The following is a 14,347-nucleotide window of genomic DNA, read 5'->3' as shown; positions in this document are numbered from 1 at the left end:
TTCAGCATAATTCAGATACTTGGCTATCGTGGGGCGAGGTCTCACGGCTTGATCCGTTGTCTGTGCGCCATTTTGGTCAATCCGCGGGGGCCCCACACGATGCGCCCTTTCCACTGTGCATGGGCTACGTATACCCAGCGCTTTCAGGTATATCCACAGCACATATCAACGCAAGTTGATTGGAGGGAATTGACTCTGGTAGGCCAACTATGCGTATGTTGCTGCTTCGGGATCTGTTTTCAAGGTCCTCAATTTTGTCTTGGAGCCCCACAGTAGATTCAAGCACTGTCCTCAACTGTTTCTGGGAATGACCCAGGTCACTTTCAAGCGAGCTGATCTTTTGCTCCAGCTCCGAAATTCGTGACGAGTGGTGGGAAACATCCGCCTGTAGTTGCGCCAACGTGGTTTCCACAGTGGCCTCCAGCGCAGATTTAATATCCGGGGCAATGAGCTTCGCTACCTCCACAGCCAAGGCCTTGCAACCAACCCCCAGCCCTTGTAATTCCCCAGGCTCATGGTCGGTGATGTCCGTGTCCACTACCTGTTCAGTAGTAGTTGAGAATACGGGGGGAGGATGGGATGAAGATCTAGCAGAGCGCATGATGCGGTCCGCCGCACCCGCCATCTTGTCTTCCCCGATGTCGCGGCTTGCTTGCCTGCGTTGCGCCGGGGTCCTAACACTTGTGCCACTCCTGGTCAAAAACTTCTCCATCCACTCCGGAGGAGATGTGTGAAAGGTGAGCAGGGTTTGCGCCCCTCTAGCAACTATTATGGCGATGTGGTCGGCCCTCTGGAGCGGAGCTCTGGTCTCCTGCTTCCTCGCATACGAGCGCCGGAACCGGAAGTCCCAGATGTGCTTTTGTATTTATTTGTAAACTGCCGGACATTAGATGTCACCATCTGAAGTAAGATGTCAGGAATCTCTCGACAATCAGAGGCGGCGGGAGAATGGGTTAAGGAAAAGATAAAGAGCTGAGCGGTGGGCAGGGATGTATGGGGCGTTGTAAGGGAGAATGCTAGTTTAGAGAACCAGGACTTAGGTTGCCTGGATCATTTGTGAGGGATGGGTGAGGTTTGCTGGTTGCCTTTTATTTTTTTTCTTCCTCCTCTCTGTTGTCCCCCTCCTCTGTCCCCCAGTGCCACTCTCTTATTCCTCCCATCTCCATATTCCCAACCTTTCTACAATAATGGGGGCCTTTTACACTCTGGCAATGGATAGGATTATGAACAAAAAACATGAGAATCTTCTCATGGAATATTAGGGGGCTGAGTAGGGGTTCCAAGAGAGTTGCGGTCTTTGATGCAGTACAGAGATCTCTTCCCGCAATAGTTTGCCTGCAGGAAACACACCTGACGAAGGAGACTAAGGATGGGATAAGTAGACCATGGATGCAATATGCTTTTTACTCAGTGTATTCAGCATACGTGAGAGGAGTAAGCATATTAATACATCGGGACATAGACATAAAAATAGTGAAAGTAACCACAGACAGGGAGGGCTGTTATGTCCTGTTGGACTGTATACTGGAGGGTAGAGCATGGTTATCAGGGCCGTCTTTAATATTGATTGGACCCTGGGCAAGAATTTACTTGGGCCCCCTGGATCCCCCCCCCCCCCACTTGCACTTTGCTGTACTTGCTATACAGCAGCACTTACCTGTCACATCCAGTGCCTCCAGGTGACGTCTCCTCTCTGTCATCATCTTCTCCACTCGGTCTGGACAACTTCTCTCAGCCGCCTCGACTCTGCAGAGTGTGACACACAGACATCTTAGCTTCCTCACATTCTATCATTATCCCCCAACTGGAGTCCCCACAGTGTTATCCTGCTGCTTGCTGTGCCCCCCCTCCCCCCCCCCAGGGGTGTAGCTATAGGGGGTGCAGAGGTAGCATCCCCCAGTAGTAATAGGACCTGCCTATAATGTCCCCTGGATCTGCAGTGCCCCCTGCAGTTATAATCCTCCCTCCACCATACAGTCCCATGTAAATAACATCACCTCCTCCCCAGCCGCCTCCAACGCACAATCCCATGTAAACATCACGCCCTACGGCTACTTTCACACTTGCGTTCCTGCAGATCTGTCCTGCACTTGTACAGGACGGATCCGCACCGATAATACAAACGAATGCATCCGTTCAGGACCGATTTGTATTAGATTTGAATTTCTAAGTCCCAATATGGATCTGTCCTGACTTACATTAAAAGTCAATGGGGGACGGGTCTGTTTACAATTGCACCATTTTATGTCAATGCAATGGGATCCGTCCCCATTGACTTACATTGTAAGTCAGGACTGATCCGTTTGGCTCCACAAGGCCATGCGGACACAAAAGCGCTGCTTCCAGCATTTTGGGGTCCGCCTCCAAAACGGAACGGGGGACCGTACGGAGCCGAGCAAATGCATTATGAATGGATCCGCATCCATTCAGAATGCATTGGGGTTTAACTGATGCGTTTGGGGCTGCTTGTGAGAGCCTTGAAACGGATCTCACAAGCGGACCCAGAAACGCCAGTGTGAACGTAGCCTAAACATTAAGTCCCATGTACATAAACATAATTCCCCCCCACAATCCACTTTCAACATACAGTCCCATGTAAAAAACATCACTCCCTCACCCAGCCACCTCAAGCATACAGTTCCATGTCAATAACATCCCTCCCTTCAGCCCTAACATACATCCCAGTTAAATAACTACAACTCCCAGCATCTGCCTCTCCCTTCACTTACCTTTTCTCCTGTACAGACATCAGCATTAGGCTCCTTCTCCTCTTCACTCCGGTCCAATCCTGCACTGGTCACATGATTGTGACATCATCCAGGTCATCCTATCACAGCCTGTTTTGCTGATCACATGACCTGTGATGTCACCGCAGGTCCTTCAGCTCTTCCCAGTGTAAGATTCAATTGTATTGCCGTTCTGTGTATGGCAATACAGTTGTATCTAGCAGGCAGGACATTCGGGGCATGGGACAAAACATCCCAGGCCCCGAATGTTTTAACCTAGCAACGCCCCTGGACTAGTGAATAGGAGTCAGGAAACGGAGCTCCCTTGGGCCCCCAGGAGCAACTGGGCCCGGGGCAGCTGCCCCTTTTGCCCTGTGGCAAAGACGGCCCTGATGGTTATTAGCAAGTGTGTATATACCGCCACCCTTTAAAATCGACGTCCTATCAAAAATGTATGATATTGCACTTAAGGCAGGGGATAAACTACTGGTGGTATTTTAATAGCGTAATGGATGCAAGAATAGATAGATGTAAACTGGGGAATAATCAGGGCCCCTGTGTGGGATCCAAATTAAAAAATATCACTAAAGAGTTGGGTTGGATTGACATTTGGAGGATTATGCACCCTAACTTACGTAAATACTCGTATTTTTCAAAGACTCATAGGAGTCTATCACGGATAGATTTAGTTTTCACAAACGAGAAAGGTTCACTGGAAATTATAGGGGTGAAATATGGGCAACGGGGCGTTTCGGATCACAATCCAATTAGTAGAAATATTAAAACGTTAAAAAAAGGAGGGATGAACATAAGTATAGGATGGATAAACATGATTGATACACACGATAAGATTTTGCGAGGGAAAAGGGAGTTTTTCGAGATGAACGATGGATCAACTACGGTTAGTATATTATGGGAGGCTGCCAAGGCCTTTATTAGAGGGATTATTACAAAGTATACAGGGCTATATAAGAAAGGAATAAGGGAGAAAATTACAAAGTTAGAAGGCGAGGCGGAAAAAAATGAAAACAATTATATTGCAAATCCCACAGAAAAAAATTACATTCTCTGGACAGAAAAGGCCTCGGTATTAAAGGACGAACTGCTCTTATTGGCAGAACAACAAAAAGAAAACCATGTAAGGGACAATTATATCCATGCACATATCCCTGGAAAAAAAACTAGCGGCCTTGGTAGCGACCCAAACAAAAAAGAATAAGTATATCCATTGCATAATGGACGAAATGGGACACAAAAATACTGCGCAAACAGCCAAGATAGAGCTACTTCAAAAATATTTCGCTGATATAGATATAGAGATAGATATAGATATATATATATATATATATATATATATATATATATATATATATATATATATATATATATGATAAATAAAAATTCAGAGTAAATACAACAGTTTTTGGATGGAATTACCATTTCAAAGCTAACAGACCAATGCAAGTCCCTCGATGCTCCCTTAACTCCTTCAGAAGTGTATGAGATGTTAAAGGGGATAACAAAGAACAAGGCTCCAGGCATAGATGGCGTCCCGTTTGAGGTGTATGTTTAATACAAAGAAATATTAATCCCGAAACTACTTAAAGTCTGGGAGTCAGCGAAGCTCCACGCGGGAAGCCTTGATCACACTTATCCTAAAGCCAGGCAAGGATCCGGCCCTGATGGACTCATATCGCCCTATTTCATTGATTAGTACAGATAATAAAATATTAGCTAAGATTTTGGCAAATAGACTTAAGATGTGTGATTCCGGTGCTGGTTGGTGAGGATCAGTCGGGATTCATGTTGGGTAAAACTACTACAGAGAATATTATGAGATATTTTGTAATATAATACCCAGTTTGAGTCCACAAATAGTGGAGAACGGTTGATTGTAACTGTAGACGCCTCAAAGGCCTTTGACATGATAGAATGGCCCTCCCTGATCAACACAATGAAGAAAATGGGATTTGGGGATGGTTTTGTCACATGGGTAAAACTACTGTATACGGAAATCTCTACAAGGGTGATAGTAAATGGAGAACATTCAGGTAGCACACCAATTGGCAGAGGGGTTAGACTGGGATGTCCCCTCTGCTTTTTGCTATAGCTATTGAACCGCTTGCAGACATGATCAGACAGGATCCGGGAATTGAGGGGTTTAGCTACCGTACCCATGAGGAAAAAATTGCCTTATATGCGGACGATATCATGCTGTTTGTGGGCTCACACGGATCACTAAATAGGATATTTCAGGTATTTGAGAAATTTGGCAAACATGCGGGACTTAGTATAAATTGGTCAAAATCAGCATGTGTCCCGATTGATCCTTTGAACGAGTTTAGACCGGGACAGTTGGAAATTAAGACGATGAATAAACCCGTTAAATATTTGGGAATTCAGATTACTCTGGACCCCAATGACTATGTTAGATTAAACGTGATCCCGAAAATTCAGGAAATTAAGAAGAAAATAGAGGTATGGAAAAGACTGTATATCTCGATGGCAGGACGTATCTCATTGGTTAAGATGTTTGTACTACCCGCCTTGAACTATGTCCTGTGGAATACACCAGTGATAATCCCTAAAAGATACTTGAAAATAATAGCTAGCTTATTGACTGACTTAATATGGCGAGGAAAAAATACGAGGATAAAGGTACAGATACTGTGTATTCAGGAGAGGGAGGGCGGATTGTCCGTATCAGATCTGGAACTATTCTTTAGGGCAGGGATTATAAAAAACATGATAACATGGAGTAATACGCAAAACTATAAAAATCTAATGGCAGGGATGAATAAAAGACTGGAGAAATGTAACATCTTTCAAGTAATAGAAACGGGTATTTTGGCCAAACAAGGAGGTAAATCTAGACCTTTTGATTCTGTTGATGGCCAAGAGTTGGGAGATGGTAAAAGACCTGTGGTCCCAAACGGGGCTATATGTAGATACCATATTATGGGACAATACTGGCCTCACAGAATTAGTTAGTTGAGCAGAAGATCTGGTGGAAACACGGAATATACAAACTGGGACAGGTATGGGAGGCAGGGGATATAATTCCTTATGAAGAGCTAAAAAGGAAATACCAACTGAAAAATATAGGGTCGAGGTTTTTTACTTACAACTGAAACATGCACTGTATAGGACGATAGGAAAAGGCACACAAATAGCCACTCTGCCACAGCCTTTGGAGAATATTACTGAGTTAATATCTGGTAAGAAAATGATTTCAAGAATATACCAATGGCTGTCGCATCAAAAGAATAACAGAGGGGCACTCAATAACCTGACCCATAAATGGCAGGGTATTCTGGAACCCGATGCGGAAAGAATTTTGGAATTCAGCTATACAGGCAAAGACTAGGGTTTCAAGCAATTTCTCAAATTAATATATTGTATCGTCTCTACTACACTCCGAAAAAGTTAATGATGTTCTACAGTACTAAAGTCTTTGCTTGTCAGAAGTGCAGAGAGATGGGGGTGGACGATATACATGTATTATGGACGAGCACAGAAATCCAAAACTACTGGGCAAAGATAATTGAAAAAATAGAGGAATACCATCAGCTTACAGTGCCTAGACATTTCGAGGAATGTATTTTAGGTGTACTGGATGGTGTGGAAGGGTTTCAACATAAGGAAATTGCAACTAAATTACTGTTCCAAGCCAGGAAATGTATAGTTGGGCACTGGGGGGTGTGAGGCCCCAACAGTTGAAGAATGGGAGAACCGCACAAGGTTGTCATTAGCCAGTGAGGAGCTTTGCTTGACCGTTTTGAAGAAAAAACATAGATTTGCTAGGCTGTGGCGGAGGTGGCTAAATAAAAACTGAGGGGAGTTGGGGGGGGGAGGGGCAGTGGAGGGAGGAGGTTATTAGTAATAATGTACTTATTTTTTTTTTTTTTTTTCTGTGTTTTTAAGGCAACCGACAAACTATGGGTAGGGAGGCGGGGAAATATTTATATGCAATTAACTCATGTAATTATGTATTAAAAAGATGTTATATGCAAATTTTGTATGAATTGAAAAAGTGTAATAAAGAACTATTAAATTTAAAAAAAAATGCAAATCTGGCTAATAAATAGAATAACTACAAATCTAAAAAAAAATAAAAAAGGTCAGGAATCTCTCAAAACCTCAACATCCTGCTTACAGTAGGCTTTTGTCTTCATTTGTAAACTGCCAGGCATTAGCAGTAATCTGAGAAGGATGTCTGGTAGAATGTCACCATCTGTAGTAAGCTGTCAGGATTTTGAGAAGTGATAAACCATCAATGGTAGAATACAAATGTAGTAAGAGTCAATATAAATTTAATATCAAGTAATATAAATTTTAATATCCGGCTATATAAATTTAATATCAAGCAATATAAAAGGGGTATCTGTATTAAAGGGGACGTGGTACCTGTCACTTTGCAGTTTGACAAAACATATACCCCCTTACTACTGACCTGCACCTATCAGACATTGGGGGCATATCTTAGTGATGTGACCCCAATGTCCCACATGGGACAACTCCTTTAAGTCCACCCCCATGAACAACTCTTAGTACACAGTACAAGTGTTGGTGACATATAAATGTATAATTTACAAGTTTTACAGAATTTGTTCCCATAAAACTATACATCAATCTGCTCAGCTCCTCCTGTTCTATAACAAGCTGTCTGCATAGTGTAAAGTCACTTACTTATGATGTAATTTTATATATTTCAGAGCAGACTTGTCTGGAAGAGTGTTTTGCACATTGCACAGAGATTCCTCACTGAAAACTCCCCTCAAGAATAAGAGAACGAGATGAAAGTCATCAAGTCTTCTTGGAAATCATTTTTGAGCAACATACTACTGATATAGATTTTTTACAGAAAGATTAGAATGGCTTATTAAAAAAAAATACTCCCCTCATTGATCGCACACCGCTCCCATCCTGGTGCTCCCCTGTTTTCCTGGTTCCCCTCAACACCGATTTTCCCCCATCCCCAACCAGTTATTGACCGACTGGTCACATTTCCTTTTCAAGAGGTAGCAAAAAATAGAGATTGGTGGGGGATGCAGGAAATGTTGGAATGTGAGCTGCCTATTCTTAAATCATTCTGACCCTATTAAAGAGAATCTGTCTCTGCACACCCCCCCCCCCCCATCTACAGTAAGCTGTGTATAGTGTAAGTGACAGAGTCCAATTATGTAATATTTTTTTTTTTAATACATGGTTTTTATCTTCATACTCTTTTGCATTCCAACACTGTGCTCTGACAAACCAGCAGAAAAATGCATTGAGCGGACTCCTGTCCCTTATGTTTGTGAGCTCAGGAGTCCCCTCAATGCATTTTACTCCTGGTTCGTTGGAACACTGCATCAGAATACAAGCAAGTATGAAGATAAAAATTACATAATCTGACTCCTCACCATTTACACCCCTCTCTGGTTTGGTCATCAATATTGGGTAGGCCGGTGGGTCATCAATATTAAGTCACTGCACACCCCTTTAATATATACATTTGTTTGCTTAGTGCAGAATGGTATTACTACTGGCTTTCTGCATATGTGCTGTCCTTATTCCCCTGTGGAAAGACAAGTCGGGACCTTTCTGGTGGCTTAGTGGCCTCGATCTTTTTTTGACCATAGCATGGTATTAGAGAGACATGATGGGTCAAACTAATCCTCAGGATGTGTTCATGTCAGGAGGGAGTTGTGCATTGCACCATGTAAAGTAATTCTTTCACAATTTTTCCTTTAGCTCTTTTTTTTTTTTTTTTTTTTTACACAATTTTATTTTTCTACAGGAAACTGTTCACACAAATCTCTAAGGTAAAGAGTTAATTTAAACAGTGTGTTCTTAGATGTTGCTCTTGCGCTTCTCTATACCAAGTTTTACAGTCTGTAGCATGCGCTTCACTTGGTTTTTGTTGAATCCTGAATGTATTTTTATGTACACTGTGTGTGCATTAATCGACAGTCTACATTGACTGCTAATGCAATTAATAGAAAATAAAAAGTATTTTATTAAATTGGTCTGTTGTGTTCTAGCTATTTATGTACATAGGATCTGCCCAGTTAAAAACCATTCAGGAAGTACATTCTGTCAGTCGCACAGTTACCCTTGTAACAGGTTATACAAGCATTCATAAGGATGTATTAATTATAGTCCCGGTGTCGTTATGCTGATAACTTTATGCAATGATTCCACTAATTAAAGGAACATGTCCTTTTGCATATCTCCTTCTTAACTCCATCATCCTTGTATAAGCATATCTGGTGAGAGATCTACCTTTTTGTTTCAGGGACATGATGTTATGTAGAGCTGTTTAGCTAGTTATAATTGTTACTCAGGGAGTTGTTACTACTGTTAGACATGTGATCCTATATATATACAGTACAGATCAAAAGTTTGGACACACCTTCTCATTCAAAGAGTTTTCTTTATTTTCATGACTATGAAAATTGTAGATTCACACTGAAGGCATCAAAACTATGAATTAACACATGTGTATTTATATACATAACAAAAAAGTGTGAAACAACTGAAAATATGTCATATTCTAGGTTCTTCAAAGTAGCCACCTTTTGCTTTGATTACTGCTTTGCACACTCTTGGCATTCTCTTGGTGAGCTTCAAGAGGTAGTCACCTGAAATGGTCTTCCAACAGTCTTGAAGGAGTTCCCAGAGATGCTTAGCAATTGTTGACCCTTTTGCCTTCACTCTGCGGTCCAGCTCACCCCAAACCATCTCGATTGGGTTCAGGTCCGGTGACTGTGGAGGCCAGGTCATCTGGCGCAGCACCCCATCACTCTCCTTCATGGTCAAATAGCCCTTACACAGCCTGGAGGTGTGTTTGGGGTCATTGTCCTGTTGAAAAATAAATGATGGTCCAACTAAACGCAAACCGGATGGAATAGCATGCCGCTGCAAGATGCTGTGGTAGCCATGCTGGTTCAGTATGCCTTCAATTTTGAATAAATCCCCAACAGTGTCACCAGCAAAGCACCCCCACACCATCACGCCTCCTCCATGCTTCACGGTGGGAACCAGGCATGTAGAGTCCATCCGTTCACCTTTTCTGGTTCGCACAAAGACACGGTGGTTGGAACCAAAGATCTCAAATTTGGACTCATCAGACCAAAGCACAGATTTCCACTGGTCTAATGTCCATTCCTAGTGTTCTTTAGCCCAAACAAGTCTCTTCTGCCTGTTGCCTGTCCTTAGCAGTGGTTTCCTAGCAGATATTCTACCATGAAGGCCTGATTCACACAGTCTCCTCTTAACAGTTGTTCTAGAGATGTGTCTGCTGCTAGAACTCTGTGTGGCATTGACCTGGTCTCTAATCTGAGCTGCTGTTAACCTGCGATTTCTGAGGCTGGTGACTCGGATGAACTTATCCTCCGCAGCAGAGGTGACTCTTGGTCTTCCTTTCCTGGGGCGGTCCGCATGTGAGCCAGTTTCTTTGTAGCGCTTGATGGTTTTTGTGACTGCACTTGGGGACACTTTCAAAGTTTTCCCAATTTTTCAGACTGACTGACCTTCATTTCTTAAAGTAATGATGGCCACTCGTTTTTATTTACTTAGCTGCTTTTTTCTTGCCATAATACAAATTCTAACAGTCTATTCAGTAGGACTATCAGCTGTGTATCCACCTGACTTCTCCACAAGGCAACTGATGGTCCCAACCCCATTTATAAGGCAAGAAATCCCACTCATTAAACCTGACAGGGCACACCTGTGAAGTAAAAACCATTTCAGGTGACTACCTCTTGAAGCTCAACAAGAGAATGCCAAGAGTGTGCAAAGCAGTAATCAAAGCAAAATGTGGCTACTTTGAAGAACCTAGAATATTACATATTTTCAGTTTTCACTTTTTTTTTTGTTATGTATATAATTCCACATGTGTTAATTCATAGTTTTGATGCCTTCAGTGTGAATCTACAATTTTCATAGTCATGAAAATAAAGAAAACTCTTTGAATGAGAAGGTGTGTCCAAACTTTTGGTCTGTACTGTATATATATATATATATATATAGGCAGCTATTTTAACATGTGCTTTCAGTGTTAATGGAAATGTTATAGTACAGTTTAGTATAGTTTAGGGAAATATCCCTTTTATCCTAGAATTGTTGGAATCCAAATTTTAAAAGGGATACAAGCTCAGGGAAACTGACTCATACATTGGATGCAGTTGTATCTGATTTCTCTTTATTTCAAAGACAAGCTCACAATATATAGGAAAAGACCATCACATGACATTTGTGGTTACAAGATATAAATCATAAGACTGTACTTATGTTTCCATTCCTCTCTCCTCTCCCCCCTCCCCCCCCCCACACTTCCTGAGGTACAGACTGATACCTCTGCTGGAAAGGAAATTGGAGGGAGGGGTGTGTGGGTGCAATCAACACACAAACTGACTTTTAGACCTTGTTTTTAGACATTATCTCCATATAACCTCTTCTATCTAACTCTGTAAGCTCAATTCAATACACTGACCTCCATCTCCCACTAATTCCCCATTTTGAGAGATCTTCAGTTCTGTAGCTGGTGCAGGACAGAAGATTTTCTCAATAGTCTCTATAATCTCTTCTCTCGGTACATACTTTGTTTGTGCACATAAAGTAGCCTAAGCAATACATATGCTATGAGGATAACTATGGCGACTTGGACAATCGTTTGAAGAATTCTAATGAACCACCCTCCCAAAGTTTTGAACCAGTTGGCAGGGTTGAGGAAGGAAAAGGTGCCTCCCCACCATAAGTCTGTCTGCACTATTTTCCTGTAACCATTTGTCTCTCATGGCTTTCACCTTTTCTATTTCAGCTTTTACCTGTAGGTTAACTTGGGGATCTATATAATGGCAACAAGCGGGTCCTACAACCTGACACATACCTCCTTCCTTTGCTGTCAGGTAGTCTAAAACCAAGGTGTTTTGATTGGTGACAATGATTATCTGGTTCTGGACATCGTTAGAGGTGTTCATGAGTCTTAACACCTCCCATATATGATCATCCAAATAATCAGTTGCCACCACTAGCTTGTCCCACATCTGCATTACCATGGGGTACAAGAACAAGGTACTGAAAATCTTATTGAAGATGCTCATCTCTTCTATGTGAGGTTTACCATTTGGTCTGGGTGTATTGTCCTTGGCCCTTCGATACAGAGTATGTTTAGGTACAGCGTTTATATCTATGTTGGATTTTCCTTCAACCTTTACAGCGGTGTGGGTGGTCAACAGTACTTGAAAGGGACCATCGAATTTTGGGTCTAGTCCTTTTCTTACATGCCTCTTTATCACCATGCAGTCTCCGGGCTGCAAGCTGTGAGTTCCTTCTACTGAGTCAGGATCTGGAAGTGAAGTAAACACTTGTTTGCGTATGTTCAAGCCATTTTGTGAGGGCCTGGACATACCCAGCGAGATTGTCATTGTTCACCTGTAACTGCTGAGAGAAGTACAACCCAAGCCTGGGAGTGCACCCAAACAAAATCTCAAAAGGAGACAGTACTGTTTTTCAGTTGTGAGTGGTCCTAACAGAATATAGGGCGAGGGGCAGGTATTCTGGCCAAGGTCTTTGGGTTTCCTGCATGGCTTTCTGGATCTTTAACTTCAATGTGCCGTTGAGGCGTTCAACTCGTCTGGTGCTTTGGGGATGGTAGACCGTATGAAACGCTTGAGTGACCCCTAGCACCTGCATGACCTCTCTCATTACTTCTCCTGTAAAATGGGACCCTCTATCTGACTCAATGGCTTCAGGAACACTGTACCTGCATATCAGTTTATTGACCAATTTCTTGGAGGTATTCTTTGCATTTGCCTTTGCTACTGGGAAGGCTTCCGGCCATCCTGAAGAGATCAACACACACAAGAACAAAGTCATACACACCTATCTTAGGTAGCTGTATATAGTCTATCTGCAATCTCTGAAATGGGTAAAATGGCCTCGGGGTGTGCTTGCTTGGAGTCTTTACCACTTGAACGGGATTAGTCTATGCACAAATCATGCACCCTTGTACAAACCGAGCTGCTACTGTGTAAAACCCTGGTGCAATCCAACCAGCATTTACAACACTTACCATAGCACCTTTAGACAGATGGGTAGGCCCATGGGCTTCCTGTGCCATAGCAGGATACATCGGAAGAGGTAAATAAGTCCGTTTTGTTTCTTCAGCTTCCTTGTTCATCAACCTTGGCCCCATGCTTTGCCCAAAGTTCTTTTTCCTCTGGAGGGGCTTGATCAGTCATTTTCTGGAGCATACTTAGACACTTCTTCAGGCTTCAGGATTTTTACCAAGGTGGGGACAGTCTTTAAGGGCTGTAGTGCGGCTTGTTTGGCCACTTTGTCAGCTCGATCGTTACCTTTTGCCTTCACTGTGGTGTGCCTTGACCTTGATGATGGCATCTTCCTCTGGTAACAGAGTTCATAAGTTCTAGTACAGAGTCCTTATTCTTTATTGGCTGGCCTGCAGATGTTAGGAAGTCCCCGGCCCACCAAATAGGTCCATAGTCATGTGCAATACCAAAAGCATACCTTGAATCTGTGTAGATGTTCACCTTCTTCCCCTTGGCCATTTTACACTCCTCAGTGAGTGCCTTCAACGCCACCTCTTGTGCTGATATGCCGAATGCTGCCATTTTACATCACAGTCTGCGATGCTGCAGCATCACAGACTGTGATGTATCGGAGGGGGAGGGAGGAGGGGCCGGTGTCATGCAAATGCAGCGGGGCCGGTGCGGTCACTGTACTCCGGCCCCACCGCTCACTCACTGCTTTATTGCCTAAAAATTTTATAATAGCTTTCATTGAAGTTCTGATCCCCAGCCCCATCTTTACTACTTACTAAATGTCCTGTAGTAGGCAGAGCAGGGTGGACGGCCGGCCGTAACTAGCTGACGTCACGTGCCTGCGCTGCCTACTTCATTCATAAAGTAGGCGGCGCAGGCACGTGACGTCAGTGAGTTCCGGCTGCCCGCCCTGCTCTGCCTGCTACAGGAAAGTAGTATTGCCTAAAAACGCTAAAAGGACCAGGGAGGAGGCGCCAAAATCCCTAAGGTCTAGGACTTGGATTGTAAAGATCCTAAAATAGTCTATGGAATTTAGAAATATTAGTAGAGTAGAGATTCTTACACACTTTTAGGATGTATACACCCTCAGAATAAAAACATATAAAATCAAATGATAGAAATAATCAAAATATTAGTGACTCACTTCACCCAGGAGGGTAATGTGGGATAAAGCTCAAGACACCCACATCACACCTCCTGCGCCTGGGTCGCCCGTAGAGATGTCTGAATCGACAATCGCCACTCAAGAGTCTTTTTCTTTTCCTTTTATTCCAAAGCCAGGGTAGGGGAGTGAAAGCTCAACGCGTTTCGGGGCCTCTTAATAGGTCCCCTTCATCAGGAGAAGATATAATCGCAATGAAAGGTAATAGTGTTTAAATAGCAGAAAAAAAACACCAAAATGCTTCCAGTGACATCGCTTCCGGTATTCAACATGCGTTCCACGATGGAACGCACCGAAAGCGACGCTCCACAAGCAGTCGGGTTACAAGGTTATAATCGAAATACATATACATTTAGCTTAGCTCTAGAGTCATGCATGATATCCGAGTTACCGTACGCAGCGGTCCTCGG

At 43.0% G+C, this 14,347-nt stretch overlaps 1 protein-coding gene across 2 annotated transcripts in view; it reads left to right on the top strand.

The window, feature by feature from the left end:
- LOC122929629 (CDC42 small effector protein 2-B) overlaps positions 1 to 8,737 on the top strand; it is a 67,414-nt gene extending 58,677 nt beyond the window's left edge. Inside the window, exon 5 of one of the 2 annotated variants that reach the window (XM_044283264.1) lies at positions 7,442 to 8,737. The gene's annotated coding sequence lies outside the window, so the exon portion shown is untranslated. The remainder of the gene's footprint in view (positions 1 to 7,441) is intronic. The other variant, XM_044283265.1, reaches the window with a different exon arrangement.
- The last annotated feature ends 5,610 nt before the right edge of the window (positions 8,738 to 14,347 follow it).

Source organism: Bufo gargarizans, chromosome 2 (assembly GCF_014858855.1).
Source record: "Bufo gargarizans isolate SCDJY-AF-19 chromosome 2, ASM1485885v1, whole genome shotgun sequence".
Classification (NCBI taxonomy): Eukaryota; Metazoa; Chordata; class Amphibia; order Anura; family Bufonidae; genus Bufo; species Bufo gargarizans.
This window is presented reverse-complemented; position numbering and strand designations above follow the sequence as displayed.